The sequence below is a fragment of the Carassius carassius genome, chromosome 5, assembly GCF_963082965.1.
Source record: "Carassius carassius chromosome 5, fCarCar2.1, whole genome shotgun sequence".
Taxonomy (NCBI): Eukaryota; Metazoa; Chordata; class Actinopteri; order Cypriniformes; family Cyprinidae; genus Carassius; species Carassius carassius.
Genome location: NC_081759.1, coordinates 17535440 through 17558238, shown reverse-complemented (window position 1 = coordinate 17558238; position 22799 = coordinate 17535440). Strand labels below are relative to the sequence as shown.

The 22799-nt window shown below is 40.1% G+C and overlaps 1 protein-coding gene across 1 annotated transcript in view; it reads right to left on the bottom strand.

Moving 5' to 3' along the window:
- LOC132140882 (rab effector Noc2-like) overlaps positions 1-22799 on the bottom strand; it is a 140712-nt gene that overhangs the window by 83434 nt on the left and 34479 nt on the right. The window lies entirely within an intron of this gene.

Below are 22799 nucleotides of genomic sequence, written 5' to 3'. Positions count from 1 at the left end.
GATTTATTATTATACCTTTTCTGTTAAAGGGAAGTTTCATATATTCTACATGTAAATAGATTGGCATTTAAAACCATGTAAGAACCATATTGAGAGACATTTGATTTATTGATTTGTAAAAAGAGTCATACTCAACAGCCAACTTTATATTCCTCTGTAGATTAACATACAATTCTAAAAGTACATTTATCTGAGATTGTGAATCATTTAATATTCTAACTGCCCAGTTGTCCTCATTTTAAAAGAGGCAGTTAACTGTAGTTTACGGTTTATTTATTCTGCCTTTTGTTTTATATTTTCTATTTTTCATTTAAATTCATATTTGTTTTAATAAACATTGTAATCATTTTCCTTGAAGTGATTTCATCAAGTTTCACTAATTGGTTGGGTTGAAGGTTAATCTGAATATTCTTATTGTGTTCAGTTATATTCACATTAAAGTCAGGGTTATAGCTAAACATAGGGAATAGTGTGTGTGCTAAAGGGTGTTAAGAGAGTTCCCTTATAATTAGTCGAGAGACTGCAAAGTTTGAACCAGAGTACCCGCCCTAAGAGCTCAAGTACATCATTACTGAGAGGGAAGAGGGTGCTACATAAAGTGGTGGCCAGTACGGGGATTTTTCTTTTTTTTCTAACACCCTAGTTTAATAGTTAAACCATAAACACCCTTGTTTTAGTTCTGTTCTAATCCTGCATTCAGTGATGGATTCGTGTGGAAACCCTGAGCTCCGAGCAGAACTTATTTCATGGTGCAAAGAGGCTGTGGTGGATGAAACGCATGCCATTTTGCTGGTAGGGGTTTCTGCTGAAGCTGATGTGGCCTATATTGAGGATGTAGCTCAGACTGTGAAAGCTTGGGGAAGGGTACGTGTAAGAGCTACAAAAACAGGTGTTAGCTCTAATACTTTAAAAGTATTATGTGAGTGTAGGGAAGTTGTGGACCCATTGACTGCTCCACCAGTATTGCTGCCTGATGAGGGGGAAGATCCCTGGAGGGTGGTAATAGTTCAGGAGTGTGATCGCTCTCCTGCAAAGTTTACTGAAAAGCTGGCAATGTTTCTCGCTAAAGAAGGGAAGTCCATGCAGGATTTGCAATCCTTAGTTTCTCCTTCCAGTCACAGTGCTGGTTCTCCTGAGTCAATCATTCGGGCTGTGGGGGATCTGTTGGACAAAACAGGCAGACAAACCACTGACAGTAGTGCATATAGACGGTTACGTACTTTTTCTGGTTCTGTTCCAACACCGACAGGAGAAGAAAATATGGAGAACTGGATGGACCAAGCTCGCATGATGATCACAGAGTGCGAGTGCTCTGAGAAAGAGAAAAGAAGAAGAATTGTGGAGAGCTTAAAGGGGCCTGCTCTTGATATTGTCAAAGCCGTGAGATTTTCTAGTCCTGATGCTGATGCTCTACAGTATCTAGAAGCTTTAAAAAGTACTTTCGGAACCTCTGAATCGGGCGAAGATTTGTATTTTGCTTTCAGTCGTCTCCGCCAGTGTCCTGGTGAAGCAATGTCTGATTTCCTCCGCAGAGTAGAGAAATCATTAACTAAAGTGGTAAAAAGAGGTGGACTGTCCCCACAGATGGTGGATAGAGTGAGAGTAGAGCAATTGATTAGAGGAGCAGTAGAGTCAGATCTGATGCTTCTACAGTTAAGGCTGCGAGAGAGAAAAATGCAACCACCTACCTTCTTAGCTCTGTTAAATGAGATCCGAGAAGCAGAACAGAGTGAAGCCGCCAGACAGAAAATCAGAACTACTGTAAAGACAGTACAGAGTCAGGAACAAAAACTCAGCTTTGCAGTTGTAAGTGAGTTAAGAGTAGAGATCCAGGCCTTGAAAACCCGATTAAGTGATGAATCTCCAAAAATTTCAAATGCTCACAGGATGCTGGAGTCAAAATCTAAGCCCATTAAGAAAAGTGTAGAGACACCACCAGATGAAGTCGAAGCCCTGAAACAACAAATACAACAGCTGCAGCAGAAGTTAGGAGTAATGGAGGTAGGCTATGGTTTGCCAGTAACCCATGCTCCGCAACAGCAATCAAAACCTGTTTCTGCTCAGTCAAGGACCAGATCTTCCACTGATAGGGAGGATTTCTTCTGTTACCGGTGTGGTGAAGATGGGCACATTGAAAAGCATGTTTCCAACTGATACTGTCACAGACACTTGCAGAGAGAGAAGCAAATCAAAGAAGATTGACCCAGATTTGTTTAATTTTGGCATGTCTGTCATTCCCGATGAATGGGAAAAAAGGTTACGGCAAAAGCTGTCTGGAAGGATCAATGTGTTCTCCCTTGAGGAGTGGGATGTTGGATTGGCAAAGGGGGTGAAACATCACATTCAATTAAATGACCCCAGACCATTCAGGGAGAGATCCCATCGTATAACTCCTGCCGACATTGATGATGTGCGTCGACACATAAAGGACCTACTGGCAGCGGGCATAATAAAAGAGTCTCGAAGTCCTTACGCATCACCCATTGTGATTGCTAGAAAGAAAAATGGAAGCGTGAGGATGTGCATTGACTATCGCACACTCAACCATCGAACTATTCCTGACCAGTACACAACCCCGAGAATAGATGATGTGTTGGATTGCTTGTCTGGTAGCAGATGGTTTACAGTATTAGACTTGCGAAGTGGGTACTATCAGGTCGAAATGGCAGAGGAGAGCAAGGAAAAAACTGCATTCATATGCCCATTGGGATTTTATCAGTTTGAGCGCATGCCACAGGGAGTTACTGGAGCTCCTGCTACGTTCCAGCGGCTCATGGAAAAGGTAGTAGGAGACATGCATTTACTGCAGGTTATTGTTTATCTGGGTGATTTGATTGTGTTTGGTCGTACTCTGGAAGAGCATGAAGAGAGACTCTTCAAAGTGCTTGACCGTCTTGAGGAGTTTGGGCTAAAAGTGTCCATCGATAAATGCCAATTCTGCCAAGAGAAAGTTAAGTATGTGGTACATATTGTTTCTGCTTCTGGAATTGCCCCGGACCCAGAGAAGGTGGAAGCAGTCACTCGCTGGAAAATGCCGACTGATCTCAAGTCCTTGCGGTCTTTCTTAGGATTTTGCGGGTTTTACCGGCGCTTTATTAAGGATTATTCCGCAATTGTGAGACCACTGACAGACCTTACCAAAGGTTATCCACCAGTAAAAGGGAAAAGAGACACTGCTTCAACAGGGAAGTATTTCAAGGAAACGGAACCCTTTGGTGAACGCTGGAATCAAGTATGTACAGAGGCCTTCAGGAAGATTGTTCACTGCCTTACTAATGCCCCAGTCTTGGCTTTTGCGGATTCCACTAAGCCATATGTGCTTCATGTTGACGCCAGTTCGAATGGTTTAGGGGCAGTCCTGAATCAAGAATACCCGGAGGGGTTGCGTCCAGTGGCTTATGCAAGCCGAAAGTTGAGTTCTACCGAGCAGCGTTATCCCACAAACCAACTTGAGTTCCTGGCTCTCAAGTGGGCAGTAGTTGATAAGTTCCATGACTACTTGTATGGCGTCAAGTTTGTTGTGAGAACTGATAAATCCACTCACTTACATCTTGACCAGTGCCAAGTTGAATGCCACTGGAAAATGATGGCTTGCTGCATTAGCTACTTATGATTTTAGCTTACAGTACAAGCCAGGAAAACAAAATGTGGATGCGGACGTACTGTCTCGATATCCTTCCAGCATGGAGTCTGAAGAGTGGGCAGAAATACCACAAACAGCAGTGAAGGCTGTATGTCAACTAACCAGCTCATATTTAGGGGGTGAGTCTCCTTCAAGGTTGATAGACCAACTCTGTGTATCTCCACAAAGTATTCCAACAATGTATGCTTGTCCTGCCCAGATTGAAACTGGTCAAATGGAGTGGTGGACAAATGAAGATCTGAGGTCAGCTCAGGACCAAGACCCCATCATTGCTCCAGTAAAAAACGAAGTGGCTTCAAACAAGGTGCTTACCATGCCAAAAAGCTCAAATCCAACTGTGGCACTATTACAACGACAAAGCAAAAAATTAACCATCAGAGAAAATCTTCTATATAGAGTAACCACTGATCAAGATGGAAAAGAAAGATGGCAAATGGTTTTACCTGAGAAGTTCCATCTTCAGGTAATGAAATCCTTGCATGATGATTCAGGTCACTTGGGGGTTGAGCGTACATTTGAACTGCTAAGAGATATTTTCTACTGGCCTAAAATGCACCAGGACATTGAGCGGTATGTGAAGACTTGTGGAAAGTGTGTGGTCAGGAAAACTTTGCCACAGATGTCATCCCCACTGAATCGCATCACTAGCAGTGGGCCTTTGGATCTTGTATGTATGGATTTCTTCTCCATAGAACCTGATTCAAAAGGGATTGCAAAGGTACTGGTCCTAACAGATCATTTTACACATTATGCTCAAGCCTTCCCTACAAAGGATCAAAGAGCTGTGACCGTGGCCAAGGTTCTGTGCAAGAAATTTTTTGTCCACTATGGATTGCCAGCAAGAATACATTCTGATCAAGGCCGAGACTTTGAGAGCCGTCTCATTAAAGAGCTTCTGGGGATGTTGGGGATCCGAAAATCTCGTACCTCACCTTACCATCCGCAGGGTGACCCTCAACCTGAGCGATTCAATCGCACACTTCTTTCAATGTTCCACTGTCCCAGTGTGCTAAGTGTAACAAAGTAAACTCTAATTCAGCTTTAATGGCCACAATACAGACTTGAGTTTGAATTTCCCTGTAATCTCATGGGGACATGAGAATTTTAAGGGGGGGAGAGTGTAACCCAGGTATATTCCCCTCAAAGTTAAATAAAAAGTATTTAGGACCCTTAATAATTAAGTTTCTTGGGTACCGAATTCATAGTTCTTTAGTATGTGTATATGGGCATCTACCACTTTAAGAGCATCGTTTGTGTTATAGTTTGGTTGTAATGTACATGTGCAAAACGTGGGTTTTACTAACAAGTTAGTGTTTGTCCGTTATTCGTTGGTGAATAATTGGATAAGCCCGCCTGATATCTACGTGATGTGAAGTTTGATTGGTTCTTGAGAGTAGAGGGGGAAAAAGGGGGAGAAGAAGAGAGGAAGCGAATGGATCAGGTGTGTGTTGAAGCGCGCCGTTGTATGTGTGAGAGAATCGCGATTAATCCGAATAGGATTGGTTGATTTTATTTCTTAGTAGCTGAATACTAAAGTGAACTTTTAATATCCACGTGAATAACGGTGATAAGGAGAAGCTTAGCGATTGGACATCCGGGTAGCGCCCTGAATTACCGAGAGATTCAGGGTTCCCCTGGCAACGAGGGATTTCGAGGATAACCAGGACGTGCATATCAGCGAGAACCGAGGGATTAAAGTTTCCTAGCAAGGGAGGACTCTTCACCACGGTTAAGGTATCCCAGTTTAATATTTATTTGGCTCTTCGGAGTGAAGCGGCCAATTATCTTTTTGTTTTGTGGCCACAACGCACGCGAGCAACGGTTACAGGCCTGCAACGAGGGGTGAGCGTGATTCTATGTGTGTGTGTGTGGGGGCCCACGTGAGTTAATGTGTTTATCTGTCAAATCATAACTGCTGTTTTATTTCCTACGAGGGGTTTGATTTATTATTATACAACCCGAATTCCGGAAAAGTTGGGACGTTTTTTAAATTTTAATAAAGTGAAAACTAAAAGACTTTCAAATCACATGAGCCAATATTTTATTCACAATAGAACATAGATAACATAGCAAATGTTTAAACTGAGAAAGTTTACAATTTTATGCACAAAATGAGCTCATTTCAATTTTGATTTCTGCTACAGGTCTCAAAATAGTTGGGACGGGGCATGTTTACCATGGTGTAGCATCTCCTTTTCTTTTCAAAACAGTTTGAAGACGTCTGGGCATTGAGGCTATGAGTTGATGGAGTTTTGCTGTTGGAATTTGGTCCCATTCTTGCCTTATATAGATTTCCAGCTGCTGAAGAGTTTGTGGTCTTCTTTGACTTATTTTTCGTTTAATGATGCGCCAAATGTTCTCTATAGGTGAAAGATCTGGACTGCAGGCAGGCCAGGTTAGCACCCGGACTCTTCTACGACGAAGCCATGCTGTTGTTATAGCTGCAGTATGTGGTTTTGCATTGTCCTGCTGAAATAAACAAGGCCTTCCCTGAAATAGACGTTGTTTGGAGGGAAGCATATGTTGCTCTAAAACCTTTATATACCTTTCAGCATTCACAGAGCCTTCCAAAACATTCAAGCTGCCCATACCGTATGCACTTATGCACCCCCATACCATCAGAGATGCTGGCTTTTGAACTGAACGCTGATAACATGCTGGAAGGTCTCCCTCCTCTTTAGCCCGGAGGACACGGCGTCCGTGATTTCCAACAAGAATGTCAAATCTGGACTCGTCTGACCATAAAACACTATTCCACTTTGAAATAGTTCATTTTAAATGAGCCTTGGCCCACAGGACACGACGGCGCTTCTGGACCATGTTCACATATGGCTTCCTTTTTGCATGATAGAGCTTTAGTTGGCATCTGCTGATGGCACGGCGGATTGTGTTTACCGACAGTGGTTTCTGAAAATATTCCTGGGCCCATTTAGTAATGTCATTGACACAATCATGCCGATAAGTGATGCAGTGTCGTCTGAGAGCCCGAAGACCACGGGCATCCAATAAAGGTCTCCGGCCTTGTCCCTTACGCACAGAGATTTCTCCAGTTTCTCTGAATCTTTTGATGATGTTATGCACTGTAGATGATGAGATTTGCAAAGCCTTTGCAATTTGACGTTGAGGAACATTGTTTTTAAAGTTTTCCACAATTTTTTTACGCAGTCTTTCACAGATTGGAGAGCCTCTGCCCATCTTTACTTCTGAGAGACTCTGCTTCTCTAAGACAAAGCTTTTAAAGCTAATCATGTTACAGACCTGATATCAATTAACTTAATTAATCACTAGATGTTCTCCCAGCTGAATCTTTTCAAAACTGCTTGCTTTTTTAGCCATTTGTTGCCCCCGTGCCAACTTTTTTGAGACCTGTAGCAGGCATTAAATTTTAAATGAGCTAATTAAGTGGATAAAAGTGTAAAATTTCTCAGTTTAAACATTTGCTACGTTATCTATGTCCTATTGTGAATAAAATATTGGCTCATGTGACTTGAAATTCCTTTAGTTTTCATTTTATTAAAATTTAAAACTTTTCCGGAATTCGGGTTGTACCTTTTCTGTTAAAGGGAAGTTTCATATATTCTACATGTAAATAGATTGGCATTTAAAACCGTGTAAGAACCATATTGAGAGACATTTGATTTATTGATTTGTAAAAAGAGTCATACTCAACAGCCAACTTTATATTCCTCTGTAGATTAACATACAATTCTAAAAGTACATTTATCTGAGATTGTGAATCATTTAATATTCTAACTGTCAAGTTGTGCTCATTTTAAAAGAGGCAGTTAACTGTAGTTTACGGTTTATTTATTCTGCCTTTTGTTTTATATTTTCTATTTTTCATTTAAATTCATATTTGTTTTAATAAACATTGTAATCATTTTCCTTGAAGTGATTTCATCAAGTTTCACTAATTGGTTGGGTTGAAGGTTAATCTGAATATTCTTATTGTGTTCAGTTATATTCACATTAAAGTCAGGGTTATAGCTAAACATAGGGAATAGTGTGTGTGCTAAAGGGTGTTAAGAGAGTTCCCTTATAATTAGTCGAGAGACTGCAAAGTTTGAACCCGAGTACCCGCCCTAAGAGCTCAAGTACATCATTACTGAGAGGGAAGAGGGTGCTACATAATCAAACTGATATAACAATAATAACACATTCATCTGATCTGGTATCTGATCTTATGGCTGTTTGAGATAAATTTTTATTATTATTATTATTATTACTACTTATAAGTGGTCTTCGACCGCTTTAAGTAAAGTAGCATAAGATAAAGACTTATAATATATTATAACTATAAGAACAATACTAAATGTATTGTATCCCTGAGGATTAAAAATTAAACTAGAGGGAAATAACTGAACCCCAGTTTTGAACCTTAAAAATGAAAAACACAGTATGCCCGCAGATGACAGATGTCCTCACCCAGGGCATTCACTCTTGTACAACCCAATAATTCTTCAGAGACTGTAAAAAAACAAGTGAACTCTGACAAATCTGCTCAGCACTTCTCCAACTGTCAGCCCCTTTTATATCTGGCACTGACTAATCAAATCAACTAAACTATTTGTTTCATTGGCATGAAGGATCCAGCCTCTGGGCAGTCTTTGCTCCCTGGAGATATGAGCAGATCAATCTAATCCCACACTCAGTATAGATTTAGACGGCAAGAGATTTCAGGGCCTATCCTATCCGTTACCCAGCATGCCTGTTAATTTGCATGAGAGCTTTCTGCACTTGGCAGCATTATTTCTCTAACCGAAGTGATACTTCTCATCATACAGGACTACTCGCCAAGCAGAATTACTGGCTTTGGATCATACTGTTTGCAATTTGTGCTCCATTTCAGCACACTATATCACGGCAAGTTTAGAGCAGACATTGCGGCTGATATCTGTGAAAAGCAGTTCCTTCTGGCAAAACAAAGAAATATGAAGTATTTAATGTAGAACAGAGTTGAATTTATATCTGAAGGCCTGTCAAAAACATGGAAAAATCTTTCAACAGTTTTTATAAAGACTTTTTCTTTTTTTCTTTTTTTTACAAATGTTTCAGCAAACTTATTTCTTTGAATTATGACAAACAAACACCTTCCCATTACACACTGGTTAAAGTGCTCTGTGAAACGGTGATAGCTGCCGCATGTTTTGAGTCTGAGCTCCATCAGACACTGAAGAAGCTATGCTGATAGATTATGGCAAATTGTTCCATAGCTTCAGATCTCTGTCTATGGCACGTGACGTCACGCACTATACGTACACTTGTTTTGTATAAAATAGTAATAAGAGCAATTTTTGCAAATTGTTTTATTTAGACTAGAAAACAAATTATTTCAAATATCATACACAGCATTTCCTTTAGATTGGCAGGTTTGAGCGCAGGAAAATACAGTTTATGCATTCAGCAAATTGATTTTTGTGTTGAGTGATGGACTTTGTTGGGAAACCAAATAATACATCGCTGATCTGAAGCCATCTCCATTCATGTCACCCATCCGTGTTTGTACAAGTGTCTTCAAGTTCCGGTGATCGCAAACGCCTGGCTGGTCAGGTTTGGTGAGGCTTTCTCTAAACTGGCCAAATACTAATGAGACAATGATAAATAAAAGATTTTAACAAGAAATGTGGCAACAATTCCCATATCAAAGAGAACACGTGCAGACGAGGAGTTAATATGCCCGCTTAAAGCAGGATTTATACTTTCGCCTGGCTCCGCTGTGCTTGCCTCCACTGACTGTGCAAAAATTCCCAAGAAGTCAAGGCTTTTTTCAGTGAACCATGTCTACACCAGACACGACACCACGACGCGACAGGTTTGTGTCTACACAGGACATTTGAACTCCGTGTCAGTACCTCATAAATAGGACAAGGCAGTTTACTGTCGAGAATTTGCTATTTGATTATAATGAGGTATGTGGTAAAATATATGTGTATTTATTTAGGGTACTTTAGGCTTTTTTGTTTACCGTATTTTCCGGACTACAAGTCGCACTTTTTTTCATAGTTTGGCTGGTCCTGCGACTTATAGTCAGGTGCGACTTATTTATCAAAATTAATTTGACATGAACCAAGAGAAATGAACCAAGAGAAAACATTACCGTCTACAGCCGCGAGAGGGCGCTCTACAGTTGTGGTCAAAAGTTTTGAGAATTAATTAAATATTAGTTTTCAAAAAGTTTGCTGCTAAACTGCTTTAAGATCTTTGTTTCAGTTGTTTCTGTGATGTACTGAAATATAATTACAAGCACTTCATTCGTTTCAAAGGCTTTTATCGACAATTACATGACATTTATGCAAAGAGTCAGTATTTGCAGTGTTGGCCCTTTTTTTTCAAGACCTCTGCAATTCGACTGGGCATGCTCTCAATCAACTTCTGGGCCAAATCCTGACTGATAGCAACCCATTCTTTCATAATCACTTATTGGAGTTTGTCAGAATTAGTGGGTTTTTGTTTGTCCACCCACCTCTTGAGGATTGACCACAAGTTCTCAATGGGATTAAGATCTGGGGAGTTTCCAGGCCATGGACCCAAAATTTCAACATTCTGGTCCGCGAGCCACTTAGTTATCACTTTTGCCTTATGGCACGGTGCTCCATCGTGCTGGAAAATGCATTGTTCTTCACCAAACTGTTGTTGGATTGTTGGAAGAAGTTGCTGTTGGAGGGTGTTTTGGTACCATTCTTTATTCATGGCTGGGTTTTTGGGCAGAATTGTGAGTGAGCCCACTCCCTTGGATGAGAAGCAACCCCACACATGAATGGTGTCAGGATGCTTTACTGTTGGCATGACATAGGACTGATGGTAGCGCTCACCTTTTCTTCTCCAGACAAGCCTTTTCCAGATGCCCCAAACAATCGGAAAGGGGCTTCATCGGAGAATATGACTTTGCCCCAGTCCTCAGCAGTCCATTCACTATACTTTTTGCAGAAGATCAATCTGTCCATGATGTTTTTTTTTGGAGAAAAGTGGCTTCTTTGCTGCCCTTCTTGACTTGACCTTCAATTGATTACTGAATTGATCTCAGCAGGTCCTTTAACGACAGCAATGAAATGCAGTGGAAAGGTTTTTTTGGGATTAAGTTAATTTTCATGGCAAAGAAGGACTATGCAATTAATCTGATCACTCTTCATAACATTCTGGAGTATATGCAAATTGCTATTATAAAAACTTAAGCAGCAACTTTTCCAATTTCCAATATTTATGTAATTCTCAAAACGTTTGGCCACGACTGTACACAATATCAATAAAATATAGATTTAATACAAATACTATATTTATTAAAAAGAACAGTGAACATAAGTTTACAAGTGGGTAATTAATAAAAAGAAATTAAGAGCCACAAACCTGTATATTAAACTCTTTTATTTTAGGTACACGTGGGTACATTAAAACAGAACCCATCTCTCATTTTCAAATGCATACAATTATGTTGAATAAATACAATACAATTTTGATGCAAGATGAAAAATATATGCTGAAAAAAAGTCAGAACAGTCGCATTCCTCGATCAAACAGGATCAAGTTATTTCATTTTTAATATAAAATAATCATACAATTTTACAAAATTTGCTGTAACATTGAGGCTATAAGCCTATGAACAATGTAGGACACTTAATACTGGCTTATTGGTGATAGTTCACATTTTAAAAAACGATTAATCGAAAAATGTATTTTTTTACCCAGCCCTAATTCGAACACAGCACTAATGTCTACAGTGATACTTTGCGATGGATGATGACATCGGTGGGGATGAGCTAGTAGATAGGGGGAGTGCCTGATGTGTGAATACATATTCAGAAAGGCACAGAAAACAAATAATGATGGCTAACGACTGCCTTTTACATTACAGTACATAAAATTTTACTTACCACAGAGTACGTATAGATGATTGAGGTCAATGGCAAATGATTTGCAGGTCCTGAGCACCATTGACAAAACATCTACTCTTGTAAAACGTGTACTGCTGCTCCATAGTATAAACAGAGTATTGACATATATATTTTCCTCCCATCTCATATTCATTCCCTTTAGGGGTTCTGTATACATGTCATTTTCTTTCCGAACATGGTATTGGGACACAGCAGATTGCAGGCGGTATGGGGGGAGATGCCGGCTCAACACTGTGATGTCTATCAGCCAACCCTACCTGTACATGATTACAATTTGCCAACACCAACAATTTAATAAACTACCTGTAATCCTGGACATACAGACTTTGGCAATAAAGGCATAGTTAAGTTTTATTATATGTTAGCCATGATTTCCATCCACCTCCATTATAAGCAGAAAAACATCACATTTTCATTTTTGGGTGAACTATCCCTTTAATCAAAAATAATAGTAAAAACATTTACAATTTTACAAAAAAATATATATTTCAAATAAATTAAGTTCTGTAAAACTTACTGCTTATCAAATAATCTTAAAATCATGACACTGCTAAAATTAAGAACTGTTTCAAATCAGCCTATTAGAAGGATCATGGGAAGGATCATCTGAAGGATCATGTGACACATAGGACTGGAATAATGGCTGCTGAAAATTCAGGTTGGCCATCACAGAAATAAATTAAATAAAAAAAATATATCTTAAAATAGATTGTAAAAATGTAACAATATCACCATGTTACTGTTTTACTGTATGTTTTAATCAAATAAATGCAGCCTTTTAAAAAATCTAAAATTTTATAAAAAAATTAAAAAAAAATCATATCAACCCCAAACTTTTGAATGGTAGTGCATGTTCAACTTCAATCAGGATCCTGCCAATGCCACTACACTCCCGTCACAAATTCAGACACCTTCCCTTATCCGTGATGTGCAACAGAAGGGTTTTTGGGACACCATGAACCAAATGATACCCTGAAGGATAACAAGTGATCTCACATGAAACCAGTCACTGTCCAACTCTGTCTTTATCCATCAGTCTTATCTGCCATTCACTGATCTCACTGCTCAATATTACCTGCTGGGCTATAAATACAGAGGGGTGATGAAGGAGCATCTGACAACACTCATCTATGGCTAATTGTGCTGTGATTAGCGCTGAAGGTTAGTGTGTTTAAATGGACTGTGACAGGAGATGGGGTCAGTGAGGGCACCACTGAAGCTGAGCTCTGTGTTGGAGGGCAATGTGTCATTTCTGTTACATGGGTAATGAGGAAAAGGTACACGTCAATTCTGAGTTCTGTTCGAGGTAAATGGGAGATGCCTAATTTCTAACTGACTTTCCAAAACAGTTAAAGCAGTGCACAATAGAGGTACATTTATAGGATAACAGAATTTAAAATTTAAATGTATATGTCATCATGTACGCCCCATCATGTTGTTTCAAACCTGTATGACCTTCTTTTGTGAAACACAAAATATATTTTTAATAATGTTTTGGTGGCATTTCAATTCCATTGTATGGACAAAACACTAAGTAATATCCCTATTGATATTTGAAACATTTTCCAATATATAATATGTGTTCCACAGAAGGAAGTAAGTCATACAGATTTGACAGGAATGACATGAAGGTGAGAAAATGCTGAAAGAATTGTATTTCTTCATAGTCAGAATGAACTGTAGTTGTATTGAAAAGAAAAAGAATGAAGCTTTGATAAATTTTCCTAAGGCAATTTTTTTTAGATCAACATAAAGATAAATAATAAAAGATTAGACTATACCTTTATATTGTACATTACTGCTTCAGTATTTTTTTCCAGCAGATATTACGTTTTATGTACCGAGGTTATTGCAAAACTTTAAGGAATTTTGTAAGTGTTTACAGAGAACAGGATTTATATTAGATGAAACTATCGACTATCTGACTGTGCAGTTGGAAGAGACACAAATCCCATCAAACCCAAACACACAATTCATTACTTCTTTAAATTGATCTTTCCTTGACCTTTTCTAAGTCTAATGAAACATACATTGGGAGCTCTGGATACATTTGCCTCCTTACAAATGAAACATAGAAAGCAACTTTCTACATATGTACTATTTGCAGTAGAAAATAATATGAAGATAATGTGTGTGGTGTCCATGCAAACCTGGTTTCAAGGACTTGCTACATGGATACTAAGGCACTGGGAGTGATCAGTTCATGTTTCTATTTGGTTGCCAGGTTGCCATTTCTACATGGTTGCGTAACCAAGTCTCTAATCTGAGATATCATTAATTCAATGAAAGTTTAATGAGATTCTAGTTGTCTGTTTTATCCGTGGGGAGAAAAAAAAATTCCAAGGCCAACTGTTGAGAAAATGAATACCACTCTTCTCAAATCACAAGATTTTAGATATCATTCATATAGCTATAGCCCAAACGGAAAGACTTATACATTGCCATTTAATACATAGCGTTATGGGCTCGTTCAAATTCTTAAAGGGATAAATCATCAAATAACCCACCCTTATATCATAATACCAAAAGTGTATGACTTTCTTCTGTGAAGGAGATATGTAAAATGCCTGAACAAATGTGCATCATCCAAATGATTTAGTACAATCATGCCTCAGAACTGTCACATGATTGTGTTATCAAACATGAGGCATTCGAACTCACGACAACATGATTGCATTTATTGCACTTCATCTGCTCTCTGAGGTCATTATTATATATGGAAAAAGATGGGGCAGCAATTTCTTATTGCAGCAATTTCCATTGTTCTTAGTGACATTTTTTGCCAGTTTATCAGGAAGTAGTTGTATGCAATAATGACAAAAAAATTCTCTCTCTATATTTTCTGGCATTTCTGGAAAAAGTGGCATTTAGATGCATTTACAGAGACTGTTCAACACAGGACACCTACAGTTACAAATACATAAATGTTTTGAGGTTTAATAAAAAAAAAACCTATTGAATATTGAATATTTTAAATAATTTTGGACAAAAAAGTTAAAGTATACTTTAAATTAATACAATCACCTAAAATCGCCAGTAGATGGCGGCAAATCACTGCATAAGTGATACATTGAGACATTTATTCAGGTGATTCGTACATACAGCTGGTATGACTAGAGTGGCCGTTATGGAGTTGTAATGTGCTGCAGACATTTACAGTGGAAAAAAAGGGGTTATCCATGCAAGCTTTAAAAGGATAGTTCACCCAAAATGAAAATTCTGTCATTAATTATTCACCCTCAAAGAAAACAAAAGTAAAGACTTCAACAATTTGTCTCCTCCAAACCACCCTATAGTGCCATTTTGGAGAGTATCACATACATAAACAAAATATGTAGACAGATATGTTGTTTACCTCGTTTAAATTCAGATCAAACTATTGATGTCACATTGATAATTTTAATTTCTTTGCTACGTTTCTGAGCCTTGATCATGTTAGGATCCTTGCTGTCTGTGGGAAGGTCAGAGATTCCTCAGAATTGTTTAAAAATATCTTAATTTGTGTTCCGAAGATAAACAAAAGGTCTTACAGGTTTGGAATGGCATAAAGGTGAGTAATTAATGACAGAATTTTCATATCTGGGTGAACTATGCATTAAATGGCAAGGAAAATTCCTTATACTTGAGAGCAGCGATGTATGAGGTGTTTCTTGAAAGCTATAGTACATTAAAGGGATCATATGATGCAATTAAAATTTTTTCCTTTCTCTTTGGAGTGTTTCAAGTTCTTGGTGCATGAAGAAGATCTGTAAAGTTGCAAAGACTACAGTCTCAAATCCTAAGTGATATTCTTTATCAAAGTTAAGACTCTGCCACACTCCCCTTCACGCAAAGAAAGGGGTGGTTTCAGTAACCTCAGTTAGTGTTGAAGCAGTCATGTCAAGGAGATGCTGTGCGTATCTAGGCGAAAGCAAAAGTGCTTTTTTGGCCTTCCAAAAGTAGATACATTGAGGAATCTTTAAGATTACTTACAACAGATAAGCAATGCTTTTTATGGACGACCGTTTCGTGAACCTAGGAGATGAGGTAATTCTGCTTGCGGTGTTCGGCCAATCACAATGCACTGGGTCAGTTGGCCAATCAGAGCAGACTGTGCTTGTCGGAAGGAAGGACGATGTGAAAATGACGTGTTTGAGAAAGGCGGGGCATACCTAGAATAATGTACAGTATTTGAAAAATGTGTTTTTTGAACATTAAAGCATATCAACATATTCTGTTACACCAAATACACAAAATTATCTTTTAAAAAGCATCATATGACCCCTTTAAAAAAATTAAAAGTAAAAAAAAAAAGGCCCAGAACCCTCTGAAACGCTGTGAGAGGGCGAGCACTTTTGAAGGAGGCCATGGCGAGTTTCCGCATGGCCAGAGCATGTTCTGAAACGACTAATGCTCTAATTTGAGTGGAGTCAAACAATACCCCTAGGAACGGTATTACTTGGCTGTGGAGCAGTATGCTCTTGACGAGGTTGACAGCCTGAAGAAGCTGGAGGTCTGAGCTGGAGGAACCGATTCTATGGCTCCTTTGCCAGCAAATTCATCATCTCTGAACTACAACCCACTTTGACACTCTAGGGATGGCCTGCCAGGCTTTTTCCCACATGGCTCGGGGTTAGATTAGCTTCAGTGACTGGCTGCCCGAAGACACAGCACTCATTGGAAAAAGAAGAGAAAATTTGCTGTTTTTTTTTTTAAGTGTATGTGTTTTATTTTTCCTGCTGTAACAGCAATTGGTTGCTTGGGTGCTTAAACAGGCCAAGAGTTTGCAACAAATACACATTTCTCTCTGCACCCAGGGTTGAACAGGGTGATAGAAAGCTTAAGAGAGGTCGCTTGTGAAGTGGACCAGCTGCAGTGAGACCTGGCCCCAACCTCTTTCTGCCTCGCAGATCATAAAGACGCCGGAGGGGCCGGATCCAACGCTACCTTTGATCGTTGTCCTTGGCGCTTAGGAAAACGGTAGCATCTGGTTGAGTGTGCCCTCCTGTCTGCTGAGTCTTGGCAGGTTGAACGGCGGGGGTATCAGATGCTGGCTTCGCAGGCTGCTAAGTCTGCATAGATTTAGGGGGACTAGGAGCAGCAGAGGTGTTGGAGCGCTTTGGCAGGAAGTGTTGCATGGCCTGGGATGACATCTTAGCCTCTGTGAAGCACTCAGTGAATCATTTGACCATTGGTCCGAAGAGGGCTTTGGGAGAGATCGGGGTATCAAGGAATGGGATTTCCATTAGTGTTAGCCTTAGATGGCGCTTGAGCACCACGAGATTGGCCAGTGATTTCCCAATAACCGGAGCGGTGGTCTTGATGGCACACAGAGCCAGGTCAATCATGCTTCCTTCAGGGTCCAGGCCAAATTCCTCCTTGGAAGCGAGGATCTTGGCCTGAAAGACCTGGAGGAACACCAGAGAATGGAGCGCCGAAGCTACCGGTCCAGCCAACGAGTAGGAACTTCAAGGGAGGGCTGAAGTGGTCCTACATGGCTTGGATTGATGTCAATGTCAATGTCACATTTATTTATATAGCACATTTCCAAGGCCAGGGCCTACCAAAGTACTTCACAGTAAAATACGCAAAAAAAAATATGTTAGTCACACACTGATACAATAAGAACAATGAAGTAACAAAATGCTAAGAATAAAAGTACTCATAGAATACAACACATTCATCAAGGCAGCTCCCCTGTGCCAAAAGCTACTTCAAACAAATGTGTCAAATGTGTCAAAAAAGTGGACAGGCTACTAGCAGTCCGCACAGCTACGGGCAGTGAGTTCCAGAGAGTGGGAGCTGCCACTGAGAAGGCTCGATCACCACTGGATCTCAGTTTCGATCTAGGAACCTCCAGGACCATCAGGCTGGCTGAACGGAGGTCTCTGGAGGGCCTATGCAACCTGACAAGGCCTGTCTCAGATACGGTTTGACTTTAGCTATCAGTCTAAGCTGAAAAAAGCTAGAGTTAAACAGAGCACTGACCTGCTTATCCAGTTTAAAAGCACTGTCAACAATCACTCCAAGATTCCTGGCATGTGATCTTAAATGAGGTGCTAGTTGGCCAAGGGAGCTGGTAAGAACCTGAACCAACTCTGGACGACCAAACAAGACAACCTCTGTTTTATTTTCATTAAGTTTTAAAAAGTTTAGGTCCATCCATGTCTTAATATCGCTCATGCAGTTTATCACGGCCTGCAAAGATTCTTTTGCTGGAACCTTTAGCGGTAGATACACCTGGACATCATCAGCAAAGCAGATGAGCAACCTTTGCCTACCAGAAAAAGCAGCTCATATCCCTTTTTTTCAGCGCTGTCAATAGAGGTGAGGGCGGATGAAGCGGAGGTACAGAGGCGGGCAGAATTGAGAGCGCGCCATGATTTGGTGAGCTTGTCATGGACTACCAGGATCTGGGCTGACGTGAGCTTGTATGTAGCCAAAGTCCTCTGCCAAGTCCTCACCCTCACAGATCCCTGGGAGGAAAAAAAGGGGAGGGCGCGAGGTGCAGAGACGCTCTCTGAAAAGAAAACCGGAGGGCGGAGGGGCAGAGACATTCTCTGAAAAGAAAGCGATCTGCGGGCAAAGAGAGGAAAGACTGAAGTTCTCGCAATGAGAACAATCAGTCCCTGTGAGAGCGGCTTCCTCATGGGGTTTCCCCATGCAGGAAATGCACTCTGCATGGCTGTAATCAGTGTGCAGGGGAGCCCTGCAAGAACTGCAGTAACAGCGAGGCATTTGCAACAATGCCTAATTGGCTCTTTTAGAAGCTCTTTTACAAGCGCTGGATGGCAGCAGGGGAACAGGAATGGAGCTGCTGCGATGCTGAAGCGCAGGTCAGTTGAGCAGGCAGGTCTCAGAACAGCTGCGAGGCATGTCAACAGCAAGAAGTCTTTTAGGATCAGCGTTGAGCGTAGAGTCGTCGCTGAAGGAGAAAAAAATCTGAGAAACCGGTGGTGAATGCCCACTTATATAGCCAGATGGCGCCATCCATTGTGGCGGGCTCTGGTGGGCTTTGTCGCCATAGGCTTGTGCAGAACCAGGGTATACAGTTTATATATATTTTGACACTGACAATTTCCATAATTTTGGCTCTATATGCCACCTGTAATGATCCAGAATTCGACATGGGATCCATATGCAGGCTTTATTGCAGAAACACGTAGTTGTACAGGCAATGGTCAATACCAGCAATATCAGCAACGTAGGGAGAACAGAGAATCAAAATCCAGTAAACAAGCAAGGGTCGGTAGGTAGGCAGCAAAGGTACGTAGAGGAGATCAAACAGGGTCAGTAACAGGAAAACAAACACGGGTAGTAACGCTCAGAAATGACAGACACAGCAAATCAAGACTTTGCGTAGAACTGTTGTAATAGTCCAGCTTATATACACAGTCCTGATGAGTAGCACCTGTGATGGTGATCAGAGTCCAAAGGGGGGGGGGGGGGGGGGGGGGGGGCTTGTGGGAAACGTAGTGTAGTCAGTGTAAATGAATGAGTGGATGCGTGTGTGTCAGTATTCAGGTGAGGGTGCCCTCTGCTGGCCAGTAGAGGGAATCACGGGGTTCATCTCCGTGACACCACCAGAATAGAATTAAAATTAAACAAGATTAAATTGAAGTGCAGACTTTCAGCTTTAATTCAAAACAAAAATATTACATAAAATGCTTAGGAATTACAACCATTTTTATACACAGTCCCCCTTTTTTCAGGGGCTCAAATGTAATGGATAAAAATATAACCATAAATAAAATGAATCCTTTGCATTCAATGACTGCCTTAAGCCTTGAACTCTGGGTTTCCTCCTCCTTTGCGATGCTTTGCCAGGCCTTTACTGCAGCTGACTTCAGTTGTTGTTTGTTTGTGGGTCTTTCTGCCTTTAGTTTTGTCTTTAACAAGTAGAATGCATGCTCTATGGGGTTGTGATCAGGTGATTGATTTGGTAAAAATGGCAAAAATTTCTGGTTTGTTTTTGCTGTATGTTTTGGGTCATTGTCTACTTGTACTATGAAGCGCTGTCCAATCACTTTTATGCTGAATGTTGACAGACAGTATATCAGTGTACACTTCAGTAGAATTCATCAGGCTGCGTCTGTCCTGTCACATCATCATCACTTAACACCAGTAACCCAGTGTCACTGGAAGCCATTCATGCCCATGCCATCACACACTGCTCCTCCATGATGATGTTGTATGCTTTGGATCATAACATTTTTCAAGCTTTCTCCATGCTTTTTTCTTCCCGCCATTCTGGTACAGGTTGATCTTAGTTTCATCCATCCAAAAAATGCTTTTCCAGAAGTGGTCTGGATTTAAAAAAAAAAAAAATTCTAATGGGTCTAATTTTTTCTAAAGTCTAATCTGGCCTTTCTATTCTTGAGGCTTATAAATAGTTTGCAACTTGTGGTGCTCTGTATTTGCTCTTGTGAAGTCTTTTCTTGATTGTAAACTTAGACAGTTAGCACTTTCACACATACAGACTTTTCCGGAAAATTACCGGTAAATTGCCTTAAAGAGATCATGTGTGAACAGGATCTTTTCAAAAATACCGGTAAATTTGTTCCGGCAATTTACCGCTATAAGTAGTTGTAACATTACCAGTAAATTGCCTGAATTCTGCTGTGTGTGAACGCAGAAGGAAAATTACCGGAATGAGCACGTACGAGTTCAGAACGTGGTGACGTAAGACGTCTACTCTGGGCCAATCATAACAATATGACGCATTCACGCACTGTTTAAGAAAATAAAATAAATGTCATCCAACTGAAGTGACAATGAAATTAAAGCGCTTCTCCTTATCTGGGCAGATGAAGAAATCTGAAGAAATTGTCATCTGGGAGAAACTGTTAGTGATGCAGTAACGTATGATAAAATAACTGTTAACTGTCTCCGTGAGCAATGCATTAACAGGACAAAGTCAGGTCATCAATAAACTGAAAACATTGTAGCGGATCTGACCCGAATCAGACAAATTAAAGAGTCGATCAGAACTGTGGTTGAAACACGAGCCGAATTCCTCAGGAAGGCAACAGGAAGTCATAAAACATTCTGTGCCACAAGTCCCAAGCAAGATAACCAACCAACCAACTCTTTCACAGAACAGCTTTCAATCTTAACACCACTAGAACAATTATTGACAATTTCAATTCGGAGAAGAGATTGTCAAATTTGGGACAAGTAATTGAGATGCAACGCCGGACAGCACATGTAAACCCATGAGAGTTATACACAATATCGTTGGATGACTTCCCCCACCTAGCAGAGCCAGACTGAAATTCCTAAGGGGGCCGTTTAACCTCTGGCCTCCACAGAACATCCCTATGTCAGAGAATGGCAACAGAAACTGTCTTTTTAATGAACTCAAAAAGACTTATAAATGAATACCAGTCCATCGCTTCACTCCATATTCATTTATATGTAACCCACACATTTGACTATCATGTTATAATCACTTATTGTGTATGTCTTTTAATAACTATTGGATAGCTTAAGGATACATATTCATGTTTAGTGTGTACGTGTTCGAATGTGTTAGCTTGAAACAGTCATGACCATCAGTTATTTGTCAAATGTATCGTATTCTTGTTATAGGAATCATGTCCAAAATTAGACCCTGCAAGAGCGGGAAAATTCGAACCACATGCTTGATAACATAACATAAGATTTATGATACCCCCGAGCCAAGACAATATCTGATTGGTCAAGACAACATTTGAGGTGTGGCCAACAGGCCAGTTTAAATACTTAGGACACAACAAAATCTTGCTTTTAGCTTTTGTTAAGCTTTTGCTATCAGTCATGTCTGCTTTTTGCTTTTAGCCATGCTTTTAGTCATCACTGTTCTTTGAGCGCGGTTCCAGCGTGCTTCGGCCTGCACGCCTGCTGCTACTTAGCCACGATGAGAAGAAACACCACATAGTCTCGTCAAACTTTACTTCTTTTCTTTTCCGTTTGAGAGTTTCGTGTTCTGAGTTAAGTTTTGTAACACCGTGTCTCCGGAGTCTGACCTCGAGGGACCGTTCAACTTCAACCAGCCCACAAAACTCTGCATCTTCAGCCAACGCCCAACCACGGGCTTCCCAAGACGTCACTTCAGCGACTACTGAACTTCCAGCCAATCAGCGACATCGGAAACCCCCCCTTTCAACGACAACTTTACACAGGAGAAGCAAAAGAACTACCTCCAGACTCTGATTTGAGGAACTCAATGCTAGGGCTAATTAAGTGATTGATGGTTGTTCATGTCTATGCAATTTAACGTATTGCTGTAAACTTGGGATTCCACATTTCCATTCTCTTAAACTCATCTTTCCCTAACTTTCGATATTCCTGCAACTTGTGTGAATGTGTGAGTGCGTGCGTTCATGTGTTAGATTAGTTTATATGTCTTAGATTTATCTAATAAAGCCTTATTCATATTGAAAAGAGAAGTATCTTGTGTTTTGTGCTTACAAGTTAATGTCTTAAACTGTCGATCTTGTTACTGTGCTAATTGATAGCGTTTTCACTATACTTTGGATATTAATATCCAGCGCAGATTTGATGTTAAACGGCTCGTTCAGTGAATCGCAGAGTGTCTCAGTGATTAGCCGTGAAACAGTGATTCTGTTCAAATTCCATTTAAAATCTTAAATGATTCCCTTTGAGCTAAATTGACCTGCTTCCCTTACAACATTGCGTCTTAATATCTAAAAAATAAACGACCATAGTAGTAGTGGAAGTATTTCTTGTTCCTATTTTTACTTTTGTCAATCTATTTGGGGGTCCTGCTACTCCACAAATCCTGTAGCTCTAAACCAGTGGATCTCAACCCGCGGCACGTCATGAAATCACATGCGGCCCACCATGCCGAACACAATAATAAAAAAATTATAATAATAACTAAGTTTTACAACTTATTTTAGTTTTACATAGGGAAAAACACATAGGGTACAAACGAGAAGTCGGAGCAGTGGAGAAGAGTGCAGGACATTCGTCATCAACTTTCGGTTTACCCCGCAACTCACTTGAGTTTTGTGTAATTTTATGTTGTGAAGATTTTTAAAGAGGACCCCAGGAAGACTAGCTGCCATTAAATGGCTTCAGTTTTGTATGTTTGGAGCAGTTTTTGAATGTTAAACAGGCCTTTAAGTTTTGTTTTTAAAGTGGCCAGCACAGAGAGAGCGTTTACATAGCCATTTAATCAGTTGCCTTCTCAAATCATCACGAATTGTCTAAAATAAAATCTAAAGATATAAAACAGTTCAAGCATGTAACGATGTTTTAACGTTAAACCCTGTGTAACATTA